This window comes from Gopherus flavomarginatus, chromosome 4, assembly GCF_025201925.1.
Source record: "Gopherus flavomarginatus isolate rGopFla2 chromosome 4, rGopFla2.mat.asm, whole genome shotgun sequence".
NCBI lineage: Eukaryota > Metazoa > Chordata > Testudines > Testudinidae > Gopherus > Gopherus flavomarginatus.
The window spans coordinates 166046557-166073441 of NC_066620.1; the positions used below are offsets into that span (position 1 = coordinate 166046557).

Genomic DNA, 26885 nt, shown 5'->3' on the forward strand with positions numbered 1-26885 from the left:
ACCTGTACAGATCTGTTCATTAGCTATAGGTAAGCATCTCCATCTTCTTCCTTAAACAATTAACTTTCTGCAATGACACACTAATGCTCCCAGTTTTCATTTACACCTGTACTTGGTGAATTTAAAATTACTGCACAGAGATGAACAGCAACTTCTGTTATGGATACAGTGCTACAAGTACTGACGTATTCATTTGAAATCAGCAGAAATAATGAATTGCAGATGGCAAGTGAATCAAATGAATCAATTCAAAACCGTTAGCAGGGAATCCAATCTGGACCTGCAGGTCATCAAAGAAAATATGGAATCTCTTTCTACTGTATATGCCCCTTAACTGCACGGGAAGTTTTGGGGATAGAGGCAGTCGGGGAGGGGCACATTTATCCTAGGTAACATGAAGAGGTCTGTGAGGTTATATCACTGCTACCACCTTGTGGATGAAGATGACAAAGTAATATTTTAGCCTGACCATTAGTTACAGCCAAAATAAGAGAGATGGTCTGGATCTGATGAAGAGAACAGTACTGTTTTTGAACAGAAAAATATGAATCAACTTCAAATCTTTATTTCAACCTAATTCAATATATTTTTCAATTGTAAAATCCACCACTTGGCACTGTTAAAACAGTTGTCACTTGCAATCAGTATTTGTTACTCACTGCTAAAGCCAGTGGTGGTTTCATTTTTCATGACATCAACACTAACATGGTCTTTTTAAAGCTGGATGTTAATTCAAACAGATAAAGACTTGGATGCTGGAAAGTGTACAACATAAGATAATTACTAAGTACAATTTTATTATTTGTTGTACACCAATAATGTGTATGGCACATTGCATAAAACAGAAAGATGGACAGAAGGATTTTAAAATATTAAACAAAACATAGGTATGAGTGTACAAAAGGAGATAGGTGCCCAAGTCCCTGCATTAGGCAACTAAATCCCAGTGTTGGATTACTACAATGCACAAACTCCTGCTGAAAACTGTAGGCACCTAAACTCAGCTCCTAAGATATTGCAGTAAAAATTTCCTAGCCACTTATATTTCTGTCTGTGAGCATGCCTCTAGGTATATGGACATCTATCTCTCATCTAAACCCCAGGGAGATTCATAAATCAGGGGAAGATGAGTGTTTGGCTGCTTAAATTGCATGCAGGGCCATATCTGATAGGCACCCTCTGAACAAGCCTACTGGATTTGACCACTCAGGCGAGGTCACACAAAACCACTATGTGTGCGTGCGCGCGCGCGTGTGTGTGGAGAAGGATGATAAATAATTAGTCATTGGAGCAGGAGGGCAAGATCCTGGGTGAGTGCTCTAACCCCTAAGCTATAGCATCATCTTCATGCCTGTGTCATCTCTTGCTCTCTGTCTTTCTGGCCCAGATGACTCTTCAAGTGTCCACAATGCAAGTTTCAGCAGGAGAGATTGAGGGACTCCCTATATCAGACTGCCCAGTGAGTAGGGCATTCAATTGAGAGGCAGCAATTCAAACCATCACCAAGAAAGTTTGCACATTTTGTTTAAAACTTCTCTGATAATTTCTCTATATACTTAGTATAATTAAGGTTTGTACCAACCCTTTCACTGTTGAAATGAAATGATCCACAAATATTCCTGGAAGTGGAGCCTCTCATTTTTCTGATTCCATTGCTATTGACATGTCATTGCTGCTGACGGTGCAAAAGTTCATCAGCTACTTGATTACATAACCCGAGCACCTGCGCTTTTATAAAATACATATTAATAGTTGAGCATTTTAAAATATGAAAGTTTACTAAATTAATAAACTTGAATCCTCTGGTTGTTTTTAATTTCCTATACAAAAAAAATGTTCAGTTCATAGACCAAGGAAAATGTTTGTTTTTTTTACCCCACCCCACCCCACTTTCAGTAGATTACAAAGGATAATTTTAAAAAGCATGACATTTATTTGTTCTTTCCACTACTATGTCCTTCATTCTAATCCTCAGTAGTTCAAAAACTTGAAATTCTGCGTCAGGCTTCTACAGCAAGATGGATCCTTGAACAATTGCAAATACTGTTTGTCACTGATTCCAACTGTACCATCTTTTCTGAAATACCTCACATATTCTACCCAAATAACATCATATCCTAATAAAGGCCTTTAGGTTCCCCTGGCCACAAAAACTTGCTAATAGGGAAAAATCAAGTGAAAATGTTACCACATTCTGGGATGCAATTCAGACTAGTTAGAAGCTGTGTCACTGCCTGTCCTGTAACCTTGGGTGCCTCACGATGCTTTGCTGTTGTAGCTTCCAACCTGGGCCTCTAACAACCCGCCTACCAGCAAGCAGGTCACAACATGAGTGTCTTTGTGCTGGACATTCCTGGGTCAGCATCTCAGAATGCAATAGTCTGTCTACAGCCCCACTCTGGCTTCTACCAGCCTTGGTTACTATTTGCAGGGTGACTCCAAAACACTCCCAAGTCCTGAATTTTCCCAAAACCATGTGCTCTGCAATGTCCATCTCTCTCCTGGACAGATCAGAGAAATAATATGGTGAATTTCTTCCTCAAAAGACACAAACACATCACAGTTTATTAACTTAACTTGAGGTAAATATACCCTTGTTTTCAAACACTGAGCTGAGTTGAGTTATGATAAAAAACATATTTTGGAATAAATTTTATTAACAAAATATATAGGTATTCAAGTATAAGAAATGAAGATAGAAAGAGTTAAGAGTAAAAAAAAGTGTTTCTAGAAGTCTAAAACTTAATCTACGAAGATAAAAGCTTTGATCCACATGGTTTCTCTCACCAGTCGTTCTTCACAACCATGGCTGATTTTTCCATCTATCAGGTCCTTCCACAAAAGGACAAGGTGGTAACTTCCCTTGTCATCTTAGGTGAAAGATTGTTACTTAAGCAAGTTTCTCACCCATATTCAGTTCCAGAGACTTCAAACTCCCTTGGTTGAAGAACCTATCTTTCTTAACTTGCAAGAGCTCTGGCCTCTTGTGTCTTTCTAGTGATGGATACAAAAATGACTTCTGCCCTGCTTATGTTTTCCAAAGTTCAATGAACTTGTTTCCAGATGCAGGATTACCTCATTTTCTTCTTTCCTTCTTGTGGTCTTCCCGTCCTCCTCTATGATTTCTGTGTTAATGGAGCTTCCATTGTTTCTGATTCTACCAGGCTTAATTTACACAGTAGACAGGCAGATAGCTGTGAAATTCTCTCCTGTCTGGGCAGACTGTACAGCCTAATATCAATGAATATCCATAATTCCTTACATGGTGTACATACATATGTTTCATAATTATATTAATCACTAGTATGTCATTAGCTCTCTGAAAAGTCCTCACTTTGTAAACTCTCATAATACAGTAATATTGTGTACAATCAGTTGAATAATTGCTTAGCTCTTGAGGTTGAGGTCACCCCATTGCCCCTGTATTTATAGACCAATAAACCTTTGAAAGGATTTTTCTGAAAAGTAAAACCCAGACCAAGTTTCTCTCTCCTGCTGTGTGTCGTTGCTATGCTCTCTTCTCCCCCACTTGTTAGTAGGGGGTTTGACTCCACTCCTTATTAGCTTGAGGGGTCTATTTACTGCTTATATATAAATTGAGAAAAAGCATACTTTTCCTTGTTTAGAATAGACTTGTTCAACAGCTCCTCCTGAAATGCCTGGCTTGGACACATTTTAATTATAATTCCAGTATATATTCATAATTGTTAATATCAATCACATACATACATCATATAAGATTACTAAAGATCAGGGAGTTATTAGTTATCAAATGGTATCTCACAAGGCATATTTTGTACAAAGATTATTACAGTAGTGTGTAGGGTGTAAATATAGAGGTACTTAGTGTGGGAAGCGTCTTCATCTGTTGTTGCGAAATAATGCACTGCTCCATCTCCTAGGTGAGGTGATCCACCTAGCTGTGTGGAAGGAATGGCATGGGACTGGGCTTCAAAAGAATAATAGCGGAAACGTTGAGATTGCTCGATAAAATGGATATTCACAGCTCTCAATTTCTCTCTTAGAATCATAGAATACCCGGGTTGGAAGGGACTTCAGGAGGTCATGTAGTCCAACCCCCTGCTCAAATCAGGACCAATCACCAACTAAATCATTTGTTTAGTTCCATTCCTCTCCCTCCATTCCGAGCACTCCCATATCATGATGTTATTTGCTCTTCTAGTAGTGGGATTGTTAGCTATGGAACTACATAGTCACTTATTCCCTCCAGACCCTCTCTGTCCCTTTTCTGAAAAACCCCCATGTGCTCAACTCAATGCTGCTTAGTAGAGGGAACCATGTGAGTGAAAATAGGACATCTAATATTTTCTGTGAATACTGGTAAATGGCTATCCAAATACCCAGCTAGTTTGGATTTCCCAGGAACATGCAACCCGGTGGACAACTCTCTAGGTGTTCAGCTGCTCTCTGCTGTGTCTAATGTTACACTTGAAAAGATGTATATTGTGTGCCACCCTCAGGTCACCAGTCTATACAGTTTAGCAGTTTTTGTTGTTCGTCCCAGTAGAGGGAAGTAGTGTACACAGTATATATTAATCTTACAGTTGGACAATACTCCTCCTTCATCAGAGTTTGAATCCATTAGTCATGTACCAATTTGTGATAGATACATACTTTGTGGTCCTCAACGTACTGCAATCCTTCCCAAACTTCATGGTTGTAAACTGGAATGGAATTTTAGCCAAAATCACTGGCCCCTATCTCTTGGGCTGATTTATAAAATCCTTTGGGCTTGTCTGAACTACTGCATGGGGTCGATCTAAGTTACGCAACTTTAGCTAAGTGAATAGCATAGCTGAAGTTGATGTAATTAGATCTACTTACCGTAGCGGTAAGTTGACAGCTGACACTCTCTCGTCGACTCCGCTTGCACTTCTTGTTCTGATGGAGTACCGGAGTCAACAGAGAGCACTCAGCAGTCGATTTATCATGTCTATACTAATTGCGATAAATTGACCCCCTCTGGATTGATCGCTGCCCTCCGATCCGGCAGGTAGTGGAGACCAGCGCTTTGTTTGCAGCAGCATTAGGGGGGTGCATGATAGACACTTGGTGAAGTCAGACATTCTGTGCAGAAGAGAGCAGAGGTATACATGTATCCTCATTAATACATTACATGTAAATTTTTCAAAATTGCCTCAGTGAATTAGAAGCCTCATTGACTTTCAGTGAGATTTAGGTGCCTAAGTCACCTTTGAAAATGGGTCTTAGGGTCCATAGGTTCTCTGAAAATTTTACCCTAGATCTACTAAAGCCATACTGCCTAAACTAAATCTGTTTTTATATATACATGCTAAATGTTATTTATTAATATAATTTTCTTAAACATGGCCGACAGCCTTGCACATTTTATTTAAGAACCTATAATTCTTCTCCTAGCAAAATATTAGAATTGTTGGGCTCTGTTTTCTTTCTAATTAGGCCCCAAATCTGTAAAGTTCCTTGGAGAAAATGGTGGAATAATTGTCTACAAGTTCTTAAAGCCTTGATTGAGCATATTTCTTAAGCACATGCATTACTTCATGTGCTTAAAGGCACACACATGCTTAAGTACCTTGTTAAATCATGCCCTTTATTCTTAGGATTACAAAAATAATCATCCAAATAAAATAGCATTGTTACTACTACTTTTCATTCCCAATTCTGATCAATGTTGAGAAACTGTTAAAATAATGTGAGTGCATGGCAGTTATACATACAGTTATATCCACAATTTATTTTTTCTTCTTCAGCCCTACACTTAATTACTACAACTATTACAAAAACGGCTAGGCTTCACCATGAATAACTTAAAATCTTATTATATATTGGCACTCTTACAATACTACTGAAAAATATCAGCCTGATCCAACAAAGCATAAGACATCAAACACAACTAAGATCAATAAAATCATTAATTGACTCACCATGAGCATGAGAGAGAAATGATTAATTAATCCAAATGTGCCTGGAACGCACATAGGAGGAACTTTCCCTCTCAAAGTGTGAACACATGGTCATTTCAATCAAAGCTCTGTCAAACAAAGCTTTCTGCCCTTCCCATATTGAACTGCTGTAGTTTTTTGCAAACAACCTGAGACTTATGGACAAGAGTTCACAAAATCTGTAATTGTAGTTTCCACAATAAGTTGGCGAACAAGTGGAGGAAAACAATTCTGAAAGAACTATTCAGATTATTTCCTTTTCTAAACATATGCTTAGCTGCCTCCTTATATTTTATATATATATATATATAGTGTATGTGTGTTTCATATAAAGATCCACACTAAATTTCTCTTAGGCTAAGAGTACATATTTATGGTCATAATTTGCATGCCTAAGATAAGCTTATTTTCAAACAATTGGATTTTTCATAGCATTCTCATATCTATAAGTAAATTGGGGTATGGATGTAATTTGAATGCAGAGTTCAGACTGCCCTCCATTGCTGTTGGCACTGCTTTATACTTGTGCCTTTTTCTACCCATTTTGTCTTCCCCCACAAGCAGTCTACAGCTTTAGCCATAGAAAGGGATTTACAGGGCACTTCCTTGTCCCAAATATCAAACTCTGGAACACTTTTTGCCAACAGCATCTGGCTTTTTTGCTGGCACTTCTTTTGTGCTTAGGGTGACCAGATGTCCCAATTTTATAGGGACAGTCCCGATATTTGAGGCTTTACTCATGTACAGGCGTGACTACCTGCCCTTTCCTGGTTACTCTGCGGCCAGTCCGCTTCTATATCCGGTAAAATTTAAAATTAGCTATATAGCAATTAATAATTTAAAAATATAAACAAGATCAATCTATTTTATATATATATATATATATATATATATATATATATATATATATAAATCATCTTCTAAAAGGACAGATAGTAAATAGCACTAAATTTAGTCATGGAAACAAACATAGCTAAAATTTAGTTTCGGCAAGATACACGGAATGGGGACTCTGGGATCTTTACCAGTCACTGAACATAGCCAGCATGTCAACTGTTGAGTATAAAACGAGTCTACATATATTTTCTTTAAAATTTTTCCCTCTGACAATACCTAAAATCTTTAATAACTCATCATTTCCCTAACTCCACTTGCCACACGCCCCAGCTACAAACCGAAAGAAATGGATATTTTTACCTCCCGTCAATTTTTTGATCTCATCCTCCAGTTCAAGGTAATAGGCCATCTTTTCTTCATGAGCCCGTTCCAAACTCCCATCATTATCCTTCCACCGCACTGTGACATCGACTACCACTGCTGTAGCTCCCTTTACAAAAATAATATCTGGTTTCCTTAATTCCCCTTTCCTATTTCTTAAATGAGGCTCAACCATTACCTTCCAACCTAGTTTACCCACCTTGTCAGTTACCGCTGAGACTACTCTATTATGTCGCTTAATTCTTATATCCTTCGTTTTATAACATTGGCCCGAGATGTATGGAACAGTTTCCTTAACTTTACCACACCATCTACATAGGGCATTCATTCCACCCCTACCTCTCGCCAATGTTTCCTTGTAGGATATATATTAGCCCTTAGTTGCAATGCCACTATATATGCTGCAGATTTAATCTCATCTGAATTTCTAAAAAACGAGTTACTAATTCTATCATTTTTAAAATATCTAATCCCTATACCTTGACATCTTAATTTGGACCATCTTAAAAACTCCTCTTCTCTCCACTTTCTAGGATGAAAAGTTACTGCACTATATTCCAATATTTTATCAAAAAGATTTTCTCCAGCATACAAATATGATTGATCTACCCAATTGTCTCTAGAGACGATATGCCGCCTCCATTTACGAATTAACATATTGGGGATTTGTATATTAAATTTCGTAAGGGCTAACCCTCCATCTCTCCCTCTAGAATAACCCATCGGCAGTACACTGCGGTAAATATAAAATCTCCTTCGCTATTTTTCTAACTAAAATATCTAAATTGTCTAAAAGGTTAAAAGAAGGCTCCATTAAAAGCAAGTTATAAAATAATCTCGGTAAAATATAAGTCTGCAGGATTAATAACTTTTGAGCTGGTTTTAAAGGAGCTTCCATTAAACTCTTACTCCATTCTTCCATCTTCTCCTTTAACGGAGGTCCACCCACACCTATCCACAGATCTATCCTAGCACCCAAATATTTCTCAAATTCCCCTGGTTGGACATATTCGATCTCTTCCTTTCCTATTTTCCATTTTTCCTCAGGGTTCACTATATAGGTCTTATACTTAGTAAAAATGTGAAAACCTTTAGTCTTTTTCACATTCACCCGAAGGTTGGTACTATTACAAAATCTCTCTAAAATGCCCAGATTTCTCTCCATCCCTACATAAGAATTACTTAAAATCGCCACATCGTCCGCAAAGGCCAACGATGTGACTTTACTAACTTGTGCATAAAAACCACTCCCCTCAGATTCCAATGTCGTTAAAAGCAGATCCATGGCAATATTAAATAAAATAAGGGACAGGGGATCACCCTGCTTTACCCCTTTTTTAATTAAAATAGACTCAGAATAAAATTCCCCCACCCACACCCTTGTTGTGCAATTCTCATAAAGATCCCTAATAATTCCAATAAAATGTTGGTCTACGCCAAATCTTTTTAACCCCGCTATTATATGCCCATGTCCTATTGAATCGAACGCTTTAGCCAAATCCACAAACACTATGGCTATCTCATCACCATTGCGTTTAGCTCCTTTCATTAAATTATCTAAAATTGAGATATTTTCCTCACATCCGGAGGCAGCTATAAATCCTTTTTGTCTATTACATATTTTAACTGCCTCCGATAATCTTTTAGCTAAAATCTTCATATAAGTTCTAATCCATATCGATCCAATCGTTAGCGGCCTCCAGGAGGTCAGCTTTTTTAACTCCTCCTCATCCTGCGTTTTTGGTATTAAAATTGTCCTATTTTCTTTAAAATCATTAGGGACCTGTCCCTCTAAAAACCACATATTAAAAATTTTTGTGAGTATTAAGGAGTCTAAATTAAAAATATCTCATAGATCCCCTACTTTGATTTTATCTGGGCCAGGGGCACTATCTTTTTTAATTTCCCTTAAAACATTCCTGACTTTATCCACAGAGATCGGACTCAGTAATAAATCATTATCCGCCTTCTCTGTGGATGAAGGCCACCCTGCTATGTTTCCATGTCCAAGTTCCCCTGAAATCCCTATATAATATCTGTCTATTTCCTCCATGGGGATCCCACACTTTACCTTATCCGGTTCACCCATGATAATTCGTGCCAACCTTCTTCTATCTTTATTATATAATATCTGATAAAATTTATATTTCGCCTTTTTTGCAGCATACTTCCTAAGTGTACTAGATTGAGTCTTCCTTCCTCTCTTTCCTTTCCCTTTCTCCCCAAACTTTCTTTGTTTATCCTTATCACTATCTTCTCTTTCTACTAATGAGACACATACTTTTTCTAACTTAGCCCACCCCAGGGCTTTAGTCGATCCTTCCTTCAATAATTTTTCTATTCCTACCAAACTATTAATTATCTCCTTTCCATCCTTACTCTTTCTTCCCCTTTTACAAATTTGACCTACTTGATCTAATTTTGAGTGACTTTTTAATGGTAAAATCTTTTCCTTTGGAGGAGGAACTTCTAATATATTATCTATAATTTCTCTAACCTCAGTTCCTCCATCCATATCCTTATCCATCACTATCTTTTTCTTTGCTAATTCCCGTCTTTTATCAGATATTTGCTTATTAGTTTTGGTCTTCAGCTCCAGTTTGATACATTTATTAATATTCCTTTTCCCTGCATACTTCCTCTCTAAATCTATAAGTTGCTCCATTTCCTCATTCATCCATACCCGCATACGTGATGCTCCTTCTTTCACCTTTCTCTTGGCAACCATAGCCTCCTTTCTCTGTTCATTTCTAACAATTGGGTGTCTATGCCTACAGTGCTGGCTGAGACCCGACCGAGTATGGAACGCAAGCCCACAAACAGAACAGGCATGACCCTTTAACTGGGTATCCACCTCCCTGGGCGCACATTGGGGTAGTGGCAAGCGATATTATGAAACTGAGAAGATTTCCCACATTTACTGCACAATACCCATATGGCCTTACTATGGTGCATCACATTAATATGCTTAGCCCATTTCCCAAATGATGCTAAAATCTGTGGACAATTCGGACAATTAAATTTGTCTACTGGGTATTCTAAATAGAAAACCCCATTTTTCACAGTGCTACTCTCTGGGATATTAATCTTATCATCCATCCCATTTTTCATATCCTTACTAAAACCCTTTTTCAGCCTGGACAAATTAAAATCCTTTTGTGAATCATAATTAAAATCCACAGGCACCCTAATATATGGATCATCAAAATTACTCAAATATTTAAAATCTAAATCGATCTTGTCCATCAATAAATTACTAAAAGTGCTCCCAGTAAAAACCATTGGTAAAATTGATAAAATCTCCTCACCTCGGTCCTTACCAAATTTCTCCTCTTCCTCCACACTCTCATGGTCTGGAATGACCTGGTCTTCAACCTCAATCTCTTGAGACGTCATTTTTATCCCTCCAGACTTATCCATCGGTCCAGCGACTCTAATCACTCCCCTAACATATTTAACACTGCCGGCCTGTTACCCCCAACCCTGGTCCCGATTTTTCACACTTGCTTTCTGGTCACCTGATTTGTGCTTCTTGGCCAGCTCTTCCTCTGGCTGCTGCAGAGCTGTTACTGGGACCATTTTATGATTTGGCTGTTGTGCCTCTGACTGGTCTTTACTTTTGATTTGCTACTTATTTAGTGAAGTTTGACTGTTTTTATATTTGTACAGAGTCCTATGCAAGTTTTGTTGTTGGTCTGTCTTCAAAACATTATGTGGTTGGGAAGAAGATTTCCAAAGTTACACCAAACAAATTTGTGAAGCAGCAAAGAAGTGACACAACTTATGTTCCAGGCATTGTTTTGTTTTTATTTTGTAGTACTTCATATCCTCTTGCATATCACTGGAAATACATGTCATGCTACCTGTCATATTTCAGTATGTACCACCAGCTCCTCTAGATGAAGTGCAGAATGTGCCACCAGCTCCTCTAGTGCAGAATATCCCCTTCTCATCTCAATGATCTGTACTAAACAGTCACTAACATTTTGCTGATTCTAGGGCACATTTTGTCCTTCACTCAACAGTTGTCTAAAAGCACTGTGATGTCTGTACACAAACATAGTTATTTAGTAAAACACAAAACTTAAACAAACAAGACATGGTGTAGGCATTTTTGCAAGTCAAGGTACCATATTCACATTGGAAAAGTGTTCTTTTACGTGACCAACATACATGGTTGATAGGGATAACTTCTAAGAGCAGCTTATACAATCATATCGATAAATGTCAAATAAACTAATATAATGAAAAACTATCACTATAAGCACCCTTTCCTGGCTGCCTAGTGGAACTGGTCTTCATGGCACATTAGATCATTGAATAATAACATTTAAAAGTAATAATTTATTTCTGCTTTCTACCAAAAGCAATTAATAAGCCATGGAACTTATCGTTTTAGTGAGCAACTATTAAGAGGGTGTACCTATAGTGATAGTTTCTAATTATAATAGCTGATTTGAGGTGTATCTATGCAAATGTGTAAGGTTCCCTCAAAAGTTATCCCCATCCAACATGTATGTCGGTCATTTAAAAAACACTTTCCCAAAGTGAATAAGATACAAATTCCGGGATTTCTTTTCCTTTCAGTAAAAGTCTGCATGTCTCATCTATTTAAATAAACAGATCCATAAAATATTTGAATAAGTCAATAACGTTGATGATGATTTTATGCAATTTGTTGAACAAAGTCATATATCAGTAGCATTGATAAGTCTCTAGTTCTAGACGAGGGACAATGACAACCTGCAGAAAAAAGCATATACACTATAAGAGGTCTGAGTTTCAGTTCTGGTGTATTGCTTAAGATTTCTCAGATTTCTAAAAAACAGGTTTAATATATGGGTGTTTTCTCAGTTTATTGTATATCTAATTAATATAGATATGCAAAACACTTTAGGAAGCAAATATATGAAATTGCCAAGGAAATCAGAGTTCAAAAATTTCTGGGAATAAAAAGGTCTGAGTGGAACATTTAAAAATTGGGGCTACAAAAAAGGGTTTAAGAGGAAGATGAATTTAATCTTAAATATAATTATTTTAATTTCTCTTGGCAAAGCCTAGTTTGGGACAGGAAGTAAAATTAGTTGTGAGTCCTCCTTTCATCTCTCCTGATCTGAAGAGCTTGGATAGGGGAGAGCATCAGCATAAGTATGCTAGAATAATCCCAGTCTGCTCTACTTTACATGGTCTGGAACAATCCATTAGACACTGTTCTTCCAAACCAGGATTGCTGAAACATATCACAATGTAACCACAATCCCATTGTGCTCCCTGGAAAGGAGTTGAATGAGTGGGTTGAAGATGGCCACATAGGCTTTGCTACTATAGGTGAATCCACAGCTACCCTTTTAGACTTGTGTCACAAACAGATAGTTAAGGGTTAATATCTCTTTTACTTGTAAAGGGTTAAGAAGTTCAGTAAACCTGGCTGACACCTGATCAGAGGACCACTCGGGGGACAAGATACTTTCAAATCTTGATGGAGGGAAGTCTTTGTTTGTGCTGTTTGTTTTGTTCGTTGTTGGCTCTTGGGGCTAAGAGGGGCCAGACGTGCAACCAGGTCTTTCTCCCATCTTTCTGAAAGAGTCTCTCATGTTCAAAATAGCAAGTACTATCTAGAAAAGGCGTATTAGTTTTATGTTTGTTTTCTTAACTTGTGAATGTGTATTTTGCTGGGATGAGTTTTACCTCTGTTTGCTGTAACTTTTAATCTCAGGCTAAGGGGGAGGAAGTCCCTCTAGTCTATATGAGCTGAAGACCCTGTAAACATTTTCCATCCTGATTTTACAGAGATAATTTTTACTTTTTCTTTCTTTAATTAAAAGCTTTCTTTTTTAAGAACCTGATTGGTTTTTTTCCCTTGTTTAAGACCCAAGGGGATTGGGTCTAAACTCATCGGGGGATTGGTGGGGGCAAAGGAGGTGGGGGGAAGGTTAATTCCTCTCTGTTTTAAGATCCAAGGAGTTTGGATCAGTGTAGCCTCTCAGGATGACCCAGGGAGGGGAAAGTCTGGGAGGAGGAAGGAGAGGGAATGGTTTATTTCTCCTTGTTTTAAGACCCAAGGGGTTTGGGTCCTGGGTCTCCCAGGGAAGGTTTTAGGGGGACAGGGTGTGTACCGGACACTGGAATTTCTGGTTGGTGGCAGCGCTATCAGATCTAAGCTAGGAATTAAGCTTAGAAGGGTATATGCAGGTCCCCACTTTTTGAATGCTAAAGTTCAAAGTGGGAAAAATACCTTGACAACTTGTTTTATGTTTCCTTTGTGTCTCCTACTATCTCTGGGCCAAGCATCTAACCCAGTGATTTCAAGGTCATATATAGGAGGGAATGATGGAGAAAAGTAAAGATTTGTGAATGGAAGGTGGTTGGGAGGCTGGGGTGAAAGGAGAGATCTGTCAGTCATCAGCATTGAAGGAGTAGTTGTAACTGGTGACACAAGCTAGAGAGATCTTAGTCTGAGAAAAGGAGAGGACTTTAGAACAGAGACAGAAGGTCAAGGAGTCAAAAAGCTAATAATCAAAAAGAAGCATTTAGCGGTCTGAGGTGTAAAAGAATAGGAAGATCCAGAGCCATGGAAATTCAGGGAGAAGAAGAAGGAATATGCTGTATGAAAGCCACAGGAAAGATTTAAAAGAATAGGAATAAAATAGATTTACATTGGAAAGAAGAGTTGTTGACTCTTGCTGGACTGGAATACATCAGAGACAAATATAAAAAAGGAAAATGAAACCTTAGACTCAACTACCTGTACTACTTACTCAAGGAACTGAGGTGATTGAATAAACGGAGTCCGGGGTTGGTATTTGGAGGAGCAGATTAGGCCAACAAAGTTTTTTTTTCCCCCCAAGGAATAGCTGGATGTTGATGATGAGGTAGTAGGTTATGGGAGTGGATGAAGAGAAGAGACAGAGGAAAGAGCTCATCTCTTCTATGTCAGTGACGACATATGGACAGGATTTCTTTGATTGTGACATGCCCTTTTCATTGTTACCACATCCTTGTTTTGACATATGTGTCTAGAAGTAAGCACAACAGTTTGAAACAAGAAATCAGCTGTATTTCCTACCTGCTAGAATTTCAGTGGGCATTTCTTGATGATATTACATGTGAATTGTGCTAAATTCAAATTCAAATACTGTCCTCTCCCCCACTCCCACCCTTCTTCACGGTTGGAATTTTGGGCAGTATTTTGACCTATTGTTCTCAGTTACACCTCCTATGGGTTAAAATTTAAAACTAGAATAGACTGAAATAAGGTAGATGATGAAAGGAAGGATGGTAGAAAAAGTATGTGAGATAGACTTTGTGACCTATTTATTTCTAATCCAAATCCTTTTATAATATGTCTGTTGCAGATGAATCATCATAAAATCAATTTTATGTTTTCTTTTGCCCTGCATTTAACAGGTTTATTTTCTGAAAGAACATGGACTTTTTCCCCCCAGAAAATCCTAGTAAAATATGAAGTTTAAACAAACAACTCCACCATCCAAAAGAGAGAGAGAGAGAGAGAGAGAGAGAGAGAAACGAATAATAAAAAAAAACAGGCACTTTAGAAATGGCTCATTATAAATGAATGGAAAACCATCCATCATTGTTTGCCACAGATTAGATATTTCATGCTTGGACAATGCCTAAGATATGCACAAAAAGCAAAATTTGGAATAAGATTATGGGAATTGCTACTAACAGTATATCCTATTGAACCATTGAGAATGTGTAATAAGGAGTTCCACATAAAGGGACAGGATGTAGATCACCATCCTCTTCACTGTAAAAAAATATTGTTTTTCCTTGCACAAAAGATTATTAATAAAAATGTAGATATTACATTTTTAAAACAGCACAGACTTAATCAATTTCAGGAGTTGCATGCATCTTTAACAAAGCAACTTTTAGCTATTCTACATATATCAAATGAATTGCATTAATTTGAATGACACAGTGAAGTTTTATATCTCAGTTAATTTACAGCAAAATAGCTTTGTGCGCTTAAAAAGTTTCTGGCCTGTTTTTCTTAAATTACTGACAAAGCAGTTATTGCTCAGTCTGATGAAAGAAAAAAAAATGAAACACTCACAATAGTAATAAACAAAATCTTTACATTATTATAGATGTTTCTGACAATTCCTAGCACCCCTAAGCTTAAAATGGAGTGGACAGATAGAGACCATTACATCATATACCACTTCCCATTAGGGACAGATTCTATTATCCTTACTTCACACTATTGCTTTACTTTTCAAATAGTCCCAATGTAGAACAGGAGCAATCTGTTTTCAAGCCAGGATATGGGACAGAAACAGATTTAGTGGCACTGATGGATGATCTCTTGCTGTTGAGAGAGGACAGACATCTATTCTTTGGACTTCTCTGCAACATTTAATGCTGCTTACTGTGAGATTCTGCAGTTCCACTTGAGATTATTGATAGATATCTGCAGGGAGGACTACAGGAAAAACTCCATGGGTGAGTGGTTTGGTGGCGGAGAGGAAGTTCGCCATTACTCTTTGGATATGTCCATCCACCAACAAACCTCACACCTGAATAGCTCCACAAAGTTCAGTTCTATTTCTGGTCCTATTCCACATCTACATGCAACCTCTGTGAGAACTGATGATCACATTCCAGTACAATGCAGATGACATCCAGCTGTACTTTTCCTTTGCCATGTACAACTACACTATTATCTTCAAGATATCTCAGTGCTTGGATAAGATCAGGTCACAGATGAAGAATACCTGATTGAAGTTTAACCTAAGCAACAGGAAGATGATACTGGTTGGAAGAGAAAAATGAATTAAGGAGTATCATCTGTTTGTTTGATTTAAGCTGCATATCCACGCCATGGCAATTAGTCCATAGTTACGAGTGCTCCTGAAATCCATGTTGACACTAAGTTCTCATGTGACACATCTGGAGTAATGCTTTTGACCATCTCCAGTTGCCTAGAAGTCTTTGTCCCAACCTGTCTTCAGTAATAGATGCCTTTCTCACATTCTGACTGGGCTATGATACCCTGAGGCAATGCAATATTTGGACTTGAAACTCTCAGTCCTTAGGAATCTCATTAGCAATATGGGCTATAGTGATCACATCAAACCTCCACGTGGTAGACAGGCTTTCCACAGAATCAAGTTTAAGGTCTCTGTTTTTTTATATTGCAGACATCCAATGTTCTGCACCCAAGATATCTTAAAGATCATATAAAGCCCTGCGAGGAAAGTTCTGATGGACAACTCTACTCCATAGATTCTGTGAAACTTTTGAATGAACTCCTACAGTAACTAAAGAGTATCACAAGCCTTTTCAACTTCTTTTTTCAAGTGCAAGGTGCACTTTTTTGTCCTTGCCTTCTTTAACATAAACACATAGTAGTATGCACATATTTAAAGGAAATACTACCAATATGAAATATTATACTAAAGAACAAATTTGCTCCATGGGGAGAGAATGAGAGAGAAAATTAATTGATGTACTACCAGAAGATGTTCAGATACAAAGATGATGAAGGCAGAATAAAAAAAACTATATAGAATAGAATTCCACAAGACTATTAGCATAAGGAAGGGTTGTCTTTATATTGATGCGGAAAAAAGGCCTTTTATAAAAAAGTGATAAAGAAAAAAATGAACATGTTTTTGTGAGGTATATTGTACCAGTATTGTACTTTTGATTTTCCAGTTAAAGTCTAAAACTGGAAAACTGGGGGGAAAAATAAAAGAGCATAATTGTGCATTTGAAAAATATACAAATGGGAGTTGCATATATTACTGTACTTCAGAAATTGTTTCTCTGGAATATATAAATGTGAAATCAAAGTACATGATTAGAAAATCAACATAATCTTCTTCATTACAAGTTAATTGAATTTTAGTTTATAGTCTTCCTGTTTATGGCTGAGATTTAAATTGTTCTGTTTTGTTAGACCAATAAAACTATTATAGAAAAGTTGATCTAGACTGCTATTCCAAATAATGAACTAATAGAGATCCTCTGTAAAACAATGCTTTTCCCACATGAGTATGAAGACAGGCAAGTATAAATCTGAAATTATCATATTTTCTTCCACTAAATGCCACTTTGGTTATATGAAGAAATCCATCCAACTGAAAATAGGAGGCCTTTGACTCTGAAGGGCAAAAGAGGAGGAAGGACCACACATAAAATTCACATATCTCAACAAGAGTCCAGTGGAGACTCTCTTTGTATTTTATATATGTCCATTAGGTTTGCTCATCCCATATCCAGAAGGGGCAGTCATAAAATGTTCATATTTGTGCTTTATTAAAATAATTCAGTAAGACAGCCTAATTGTATTACAGTAGGTATCAAAGTATTGATGTAGCCATGTTGGTCCCAGGATATTAAATAAATAAGGTGGATAAGGTAGTATCTTTTAGTGGACAGCATCTTTTTTGGTGAAAGAAACAAGCTTTCAATCTTACACATAGCTGACCTGAAGAGGAACTTTGTGTAAGCTCAAAAACTTGTCTCTGTCACTAACAGAAGCTGGTCCATTAAAAGATATTCCTTCATCCACCTTGTCTCTCTAGTAGGTAACAAAGACAGATGAAGACATAACTGACTCTTGGATACCAATTGTTTATTATTATTAGTAGTAGTAGTAGTAGTAGATTTATTTATTAATTATTTTAACTGAAATATCAAGTTGTGAGGCGAAAACCAACATTTTCAAAAATAGCTATCAGAGAGTGTCTTGGTAAATTGTACTTTAAAAGAGAACTATAACAGGGACATCTGCTTCATCTTGTGGTTGTAACATTTGTATAGCTTGTTACACATTTTGTTGCACATTGTAAAATATTGATGTGAATTAGTGTTATAAGTACTTACCGTTGCTCTTTTCCTTCTGTTTATATGACCTATAATTGTCACACTTTTCTGTCAGATATCTCATTTTTCTGTTTTAACTCCTCTTCCCTTCCTGTTTAAAACTTGAAAATGTTCCTCAGGCCCTAAAAAGCTCAGTTAACTCTGAAGGTTTGTAAACCTCATTAAGGGTGGATCTGAATCACTGATCGGCTTGTGCAAAAGTCTTCTTATATATTATGTATAAATGTGAGGAGATGAAAAACTTCCTTATATCTTTCTTTCTGAACAGTTTTACAAAATATTTCCTCAGTTTTGGATTTTCATAGGTACCTGCAGGAGTTAGAAGACCAACTCTCATTTTCCTTTAGGGAGATTTGGATACGTTAGTCCTTTGGACTCCTTTGAAAATCCTAGAATTAATGAATCAAAACTACAGCTGAGATACTTGTCCATATCTTGACTGATCCCCCAGTTAAGATTTGTTATGTACATTAAGCCGCCAACCATTGTCAAAATAAATGCTTGAATAATGGTCTAGAAATTATCTATCTATCTATCTGTCTATCAAAAAATATTGGAATCACCTAGTCGTATGATGTCCTGATGACATGCTATGTTCTCTACCAATTTCCATATTTGTATTATCAATATTCAAAATAAGCTAAGTAGGCTTGAGCAGTTACTACCAAATAAATGTTTTTCTCCCTAAATTTTCTTTATTTCCATATTTTTTCTAGAAGCTTTGGTTCTTCATCTGCACATCTCATTCTTCTTTTGGGTATATTCAATATATGTCAGTATGTATAATTTCCAGTTCAGTCATGGCTTCCTAACCTCTTTCTCTCTCATGTAACGTTCAACTGTGCAGTCTCTGGATACTGATCTATTCACAAGAATTGAATATTGACTTTTGAAAGCATGACCCAGGTTAAGTCTCTGGGGGCAGGAAATAAAGTCCAATCTGTTACCAGCACTTCAAAGTGACACCTTTATTACACTAATAACTTTCCACTTCAATGAAGAAGTGCAAGGCTTGGAATTTTTCATTGTTTTTATTGGCCCAATGAACCCATCACAGAAAGTCACAGCCCTGGAAATTATAATATGTATAGATGTCTTTTTAGCTTATTTCTCTCTAAGTATAAAACAGGCTCAAAAGGCAAACACAGACATAGTCCTGGGTTTTTGATGTTGTTGTTGTTGTTTGTTGTTTTTAAAGCATGCATGCCCTAGAGGGATTTGTTCAATAGACTTTGAATCCCTGGTAAGCAGCATTTTGTAATAAAATGGTAGCATATTTTTTTTTCTAAAATGATGGTTTGCTATTTTTTCTATTTTTCATTTTTAAGACCATATTGAAAAGAAAATATTGAACATATTAAGATATTGTTCCTAATAGTTTTTATAACAGGTAACATTGCAAACAACATGTACAAGAAGCACCCAGAAGGATTTTTTTAAATGATCTTCCATTTATTTTCATAATTTTTAATATTTTTATAGACTCCACTTAGTACCAAAAATGAAATTACTATGACGGGGGAGTGAGTCATATGATCTGTGTCAGGGTGACAGAGCTCAATTCCTCTGTCACAATTGTGCCTCATCTTTATCTCAAGAAACAGTTGCTAGGTTATCATAGTTCAGTGTCTGTGCCCATTCAATCTTGATTCTTTCTGCCATTTACAATGGTGTTTCCTTTTAGTGATGTAGACACTTACCCGTTAGGAGGACACCACCAGTTCATTTCAAAGAGATCAGTCACCAGCCATCAAATAAATGATTTCTAGTCACTAGCAGCTTGGGGCCAAATCCTGACTGTTTTACACAAGCAGATGTGTCAATATCTCTCTCAGGATCATGCCACTAGATTGGGATTCAATTGCATTTAGATTAATGATCTAGGCTCTGTATCGCATTATTGCTTCCCTGAGCCATAAAGTCTTTTACAGTCTTATACATTTAAAGTTTTGAATTTCACTCCCAAACTTTTGATGCACCTTAAGAGTTTGAATAATTTGTGCATATAACATTTCTGCCAATATGCTTAAAACCAAAAAGCAGCTTTTCAGAGCATAAAAATATGTTCCCCCGTAAAAAACAGTAATGTGTGCATTGCAGCTGAACTAGAGCTAAAAGTTAAAGCTGACATATAACTTGCTGTCTTAGTGAATGGAGTTTTTTCAGTGTGATTGCCTGAACTCACTGCCTCAAAGGGAGGATGAAGGAAGAAATATATGGCAGAACAAGCAAATATTATCTATTTGTGCTTCTAAAACATTTTTTCTCCCTGTGTCATATAATTGAGTATACAGAATAGTGCCTTTTGGTTGTTGCTATTGGAGAGTGAATGAGTGGGGGACTTTGGGAACAGAATTGTATAGAGAATGGAAAATAATTCCTAGAAAATGAGGAAAGAGTCAATGCAGAGAGGTTTGAACCAATTAAATGGAAAGGGAATGAAAACTATATGAGCCCTCTGAAGATTTCTGTATAAAATCAAGCAAGCAAGAGGTGCATGTATACACTGTTATAATAGCATGAGCACTGAATCTTTTTCTCCAGTTATGTACCTATCAAATCCTTTTTGCCTCACTTGGGGTTCATATCTTTTTTATCTCCAACTTTGAGAACAAACTGCATGTGTTGGGTATACTTGTGTTTACAGAGTTTTCTTTCTTTTTTCTTTTTTTTTTCTTTAATGTGGCTCTTTGTATTATTAGCGTAAAATGTGAAAAGGGTTGATCATTCTGACTTCTAATTCACGAAACCTGGAAAATAGATAATGAGTGGCTCACAATTATCTGATCAGAAAATACAAATTGCTTTTGTAACTTGAGCATATGGCAGGAATCCCTTTTAAATGTACAGGTTAAATTACACCAAAAGGATACCAGAACAAACAGAAAAAAATCAAGCAATTGTAAACAGATGCCTCCATAAAATAATAGAATTGGAAATGTGCAAGGGTATACACGTAAAGATTTGTTTATTATTTTGCACATTTCGTTTTTATGCATGTTCAGGAAACCTATACTTTTGTTATAATAACACTTTGGGAAAACCTGATGCTAGAAGGAATGAACAGGTGTGCTTATTTACATTAAACATTTTTTCCTAGGCCCACAGACATGAAATGATTCTTATCTATAGTTAATTCCTCATCAGTATGTTGAGTTTTACCCAAGTATTGGATGGCACCACTAAATCTTTGAGGGGATGTGAACTGAGAACAAACATTAAGAAAAATGTACATTTTTTTTACATTTTACACTGTGCATGCCCCAATATAGAGAAATGGCTAAAGAGTTTCCATTCTTGCCATTTCATATTTTTTTAATTCTAATTTTGCAAGTGCTCTAAAAACCAAATAGTTATTCAGGTTGCTTTAAAATGTTGTGTGCCTCATGGTGCTATATGTAATATTACTGATCCAAATTTGATGTCATTTGACTAAGTAGTTCCGGAGTTACAGGTGCTCCCAAAATGTTGTCCTCCTGTTGCCTTGTTGTACTGTTGAACAGAGAGTAACTAATGACTGGATGAACCACAGACTTCTTGATGGCTGTGAACTCACTCTTCAATTAAGCTAACTAAAGATAAGTTGTTGACAAGCCCCCACCTAAGACAAAAGGAGTTTTGAACTGATTGGCTTTCAGTTGTGCAATTTGCGAGTCATGGGTAATAATTTCATATTGGAGGGAATGTAATCAAAGTATTTGTGAGGAAAAATTAGACATGGATGCTTCCTGAGAGGGGAGAGCGATATTAGGGGGCAGAGGAATAGGGGCATAGGGAAGAGAGGGGCTGGGGGTTGCAGCAAGGGGAGAGGTTAATGGAAGGGGGTAAATGGGGGTGGATGGTCTCATGGTGCTATATGTAATATTACTGATCCAAATTTGGTGTCATTTGAGTAAGTAGTTCCGGAGCTACCCTAAGCTACTGTACTTCTAGCTCTGCCTGTGCACCCCAAAGTTCTGCCTCTGTACCCGAACCTCCTCCTACTTCCCAGCTCTGACAGTGCACTCCAGTTATTTTGTACCCCCAGCTTCATCAGTATAACCTAACCCCTTGCAACTTCCAGCACTGCCAGTGAACCCCAACCATCCTGCAGCCCCAGAGTTTTTCCATTTTGACCTTTAATAGATAGAACTCTGTGGGTGGGAGTGAATAGGTTGTAAAAGGAGGCAAAGAGCTTGCAAATTTCAGCAACTGTGAGGTTGGCAGAGTAAAGATATGTATGTATGGGGCATATCATGGCATTGCTGAAAAAGCTGGGTTAAGGTTACATGGGGAAACCTAAACTTGCATTTCCTGGTTTTTCAGAAGTTTGAGTTTTGCTCAACTCAACATTCTCCAAGGCGATGAACATACTAGCAAACAACTTTAACTCTGCATCAAAGTAGTTTTTTTTGTCATTGACTTGTTCACTGTACTTAGTACACACAGGGCTTAGTAAAACAACAAAGCTAATATTCAGATTTCAGAGTGTCACAATATAGAAATTTAAGAAGATGCCAAGGTTTTCTGCACAAGACTCTTAGGCTCCTTCATATGTAAGTTACTTTTTGAAAAAGTTATATTTGATAGTTAATGTAATCAAGGCTCCTAAGTGCCTAAGTCACTTTGATATCCATATGCTGTGAATCCCTGAAATTAGTAGGTTAGATTTGTTTTCTTACTGAGACTTGGATGAACTACCTACAGTGAAAATTTTACCCAATAAATATAGCCCCCTTTTTCTTTCTATTTGCAGATTATCCACAAACAGACATTTGCATGAATTTGTTTATACACACTGACACACCTATTGTGAGATACTTCAAGTATGTTCACTTATTCATGTGAGACTGGAGTTTTTCTGACTAGCAGTGTCCTGCAGGCTCACTAATAAGCCCTGTGCCACCTCGAGCTTCCATACAAGGGCACAAAGTATAGGGCAATTACAACCCTCCCACAATTCCCTCTTTCCACCCAGAGCAGGAAGACAGAGCCTGGAGAGTACCCAACCTGCTGCTACTTAGCTTTTTCTATACTTCTTTGAAATCTTCAAAATCTTCAGAACCAATTTTGATCTTCTGTTTCCACCATTGCAACCTGATTTCAACCATCTGGATCAAATTTTACTTGTCAGATCTGACAGATCCCTATACAAGTTTCCTCAAAATGGCAGACTTGAAACGTGGGATTCAAGATCACTCCATCTTACGGTGGACTACTACCCCTGAAGAGTGAGAACAACCGGTATATTTTCTGCTTAAGCAGATACTTGGTATGCTTATTCTTCTCCATGAAGGCACACATGTCACGAAATGTGAAGCTGAAACTCCATCTTTGGAACAATCTGTAAAGGTAATATCAGACCCTCAGGAAACAAACTTCAGAATTCTACTAGTTGACTAGCCAGTTTATTCAAGCACAGGATCAACAGACAGGTGATAACTGAAACCACTGTGAAGAAGACTGTGCAAAGAAAAGATTCAATACTAGGACCTAAATCAGCTTCAAATCACTATGACACACATGAAGTTTGAGTCCTAAATCAGTTCAGCTCCAAAGGATTTAACTACTGGAGAAGTGGAACTACTGCACAATAAATAGGAACATGATTTTGTAGATTTTTTTTGTCCTTCCTCATCAGTTTAGGACTTTTACAGCCTTGAAGAAATATCTAATAGTCCCCAGATTGTGTATGTCCAAAAATAGGAGATTTTCCTAACTGCACTTGGGATAAACAGCAGTTGAAATAACTGTTCTGTTATTGTCATTGTCTAGTAATTTAATCCAGATTGTTGACTGCCTTTCTTTCAAATGAAATGGTCTTTTCTCCAAAGATATCTATCCTTGGACATTTTATTTCCCACTTCCATGCTTCTAGTATGGGGGGAAGGGAGGTTTGGGAGAGGGGAACTCCCATACCTCAAAGGTTCTGAGCTATTTAACACAGTGTCAATTGGGATAATATTTTCAAAAGGTGCTTCATGGCCATATTTTCAATTTTTTTTAAATCCAAAGTAATGCACATTGGAAAACATAATCCCAACTATACATATAAAATGATGGGGTCTAAATTATCTGTTATCACTCAAGAAAGAGATCTTGGAATCCTTATGTATCGTTCTCTGAAAACATCCACTCAATGTGCAGCAGTAGTCAAAAAAACAAACAGAATATTGGGAATCATTAAGAAAGGGATAGATAATAAGATGGAAAAATCATGTTGCCTCTATATAGATCCATGGTATGCCCAGATCTTGCATACTGTACACAGATGTGGTCACCCATCTCAAAAAAGATATATTGGAATTGGAAAAGGTTCAGAAAAGAGCAAGGGATATTATTACGGGTCTAAAACAGCTTCCATTTGGGGAGAGATTAATAACACTAGGATTTTTCAGCTTTGAAAAATGGTGACTAAGGGGCAATATAATAAAGACCTATAAAATTATGACTAGTGTGGAAAAAGTAAATAAGTAAATACTAGCAGCAAAGAATCCTGTGACACCTTATAGACTAACAGACGTTTTGGAGCATGAGCTTTTGTGGGTGAATACCCGCTTCGTCAGATGCATGTGGTGGAAATTTCCAGGGGCAGGTATATACATGCAGGCAAGCTAGAGATAATAAAGTAGTTCAATCAGGGAGAATGAGGCCCTGTTCTAGCAGTTGAGGCCCTGTTCTAGCACCTCAACTGCTAGAACAGGGCCTCATCCTCCCTGATTGAACTACCTCATTATCTCTAGCTTGCCTGCATATATATACCTGCCCCTGGAAATTTCCACCACATGCATCTGACGAAGTGGGTATTCACCCACGAAAGCTCATGCTCCAAAACGTCTGTTAGTCTATAAGGTGCCACAGGATTCTTTGCTGCTTTTACAGATCCAGACTAACACGGCTACCCCTCTGATAAAGGAAATACTATTTATTCCTTTTCATAATACAAGAACTAGGAGTCACCAAATGAAATTAATAGGCAACAGGTTTAAAACAAACAAAAGGAAGTGTTTCTTCACACAACACACAGTCAGCCTGTGGAACTCTTTGCAAGAGGATGTTGTGAAGGCCAACACAATATCAGGGTTCAAAAAAGAACTAGATTTGTAGAGGATAAGTCCATCCATGGCTATTAGCCAGGATGGGCAAGAATGGGGTCCTTGCTCTCTGTTTGCCATGAGCTGGGAATGGGTGACTTGGGATGGATCACTAGATTACCTGTTCTGTTCATTCTCTCTGAAGCACCTGGCATTGGCCACTGTTGGAAGACAGGATACTGGGCTAAATTGACCTTTGGTCTGACCCATTATGGCTGTTCTTATGCTTGTATGCATTTGCAAATTGTGGCTGTATATTTGTTAAAATCAATACTTCTAAGTTTCATTTTTCCTAATTTCTCTATTTTCCCCAATTGTCCGCCCTTCTGCTAATAGCTGATAATGGCTGATATCTCTAATTCTATTCTTTTTCTTTGGTACTTTATTTGTAAAACTCTTCTTACCTTACTTATCAACTGATGCTATAAAACACAGTCAACATTTCTTCTTGCCTTTAGGCCATGAAGGAACTGTGCCTATACTGACCTACTGACAATTTCTTGCAATACTCTTTAGCATAGTTTGCAAAATAAGCTGTCTTGGTCAGTAAGACAGGAAAGTCTTCATAACTGATCTATAAGCATGTAAGAGAATCTGTTGAATCATCAGAGAACCATTGGGAAACCATTTCTTATGGATGAATTTTTTAACCATTCACCTTCATTATTTATTTTTCCCTTCAGATCTTGAGCATTTTTCTTGAAATCTAGGCTATCGTTTCCTTTATGAAGTGTATTCTGTGTGACTCAACCTTCATCTGGAGGAGAGGAGAGGATAGTTCAGTGCCCTTGTTTATATTATCTTTAACCTCTTTCCTGAGATTACATGCAGTGGTGCAAATTAGTGACAACTGTAGTTATGGAAGGTTTGTTTGTTGGGGTTTTACAGGTCCTGCCACTAATTGCAGTATGGTTGGAAAACACTTTTAATTCTAATCCCAGCTCTCCAGTATCTTGTTTTGTGATCTTGCATAAGTCACCTTATACTGCTGCTTTATCTTCACCATTCATAACACGAGGATAATAATACTTAACTACCATATAGGAGTCCTGTGGAGACTCATTTTTAATGTATGTACAGTTCTATGACCATGTAAAACGCTAAATGAGGGCTAAGTATTATTGTTAAATGGACTGAGATCATCAAGTAATTTAATGTTTGCCATTAGTTGGGAACAGCTATTATTCATTACTTTCCTGGACTATGTTCTGTCACAAACTGTTTCAAATGTTTCAGTTCTTAGGAATTGTTGAGAACTTGTTGGGACTCTTCTCTCTGGTCTTCTCTTTATCCAATACATCATCATCTCTTGTTTCAAACTTTCTTCTTACATCTTTAATTAAGTTACCTTTTATCTAAAGACTCATTCGTGGTCTGCACTGGCGGCAGTGTACACTCTGGGAGCACTCCTTATTTATCTCCACACTGTGCAATGGACAGATGCTCGTTATTACATTTTTTTTTCATTGACTGCAGCATAATACTGCATGTGAGGCCAGCTCAGCTGGCTGGTGTGAGGAATGCAGAGGAAGGAGAGCATGTTACTTTATCTGCTCCACACTGGACCTTTAAATGTGTATTCCACTGTATAAGACGGAACAGTGACTTCCACAGAATTCATGGGGCATGCCTGACCCCTCTGGGGGGTTCAAGAGAGGGTACTGGTGAGTGCAGTATAAAAACATGGTTAAGGAAGTGTCTTGCTCCTTCACTCCAGCTGTGCACATCTATAGCAGCTTGGTACAATAAGGCCCTAAATATTTGGCGATAGTGTGTAAAAATCCCTTACAAA

The 26885-nt window shown here is 37.4% G+C and overlaps 1 protein-coding gene across 1 annotated transcript in view; it reads left to right on the forward strand.

Annotated features, from left to right (window-relative positions):
• LOC127049621 (uncharacterized) overlaps positions 1-26885 on the forward strand; it is a 1817862-nt gene that overhangs the window by 1485060 nt on the left and 305917 nt on the right. The window lies entirely within an intron of this gene.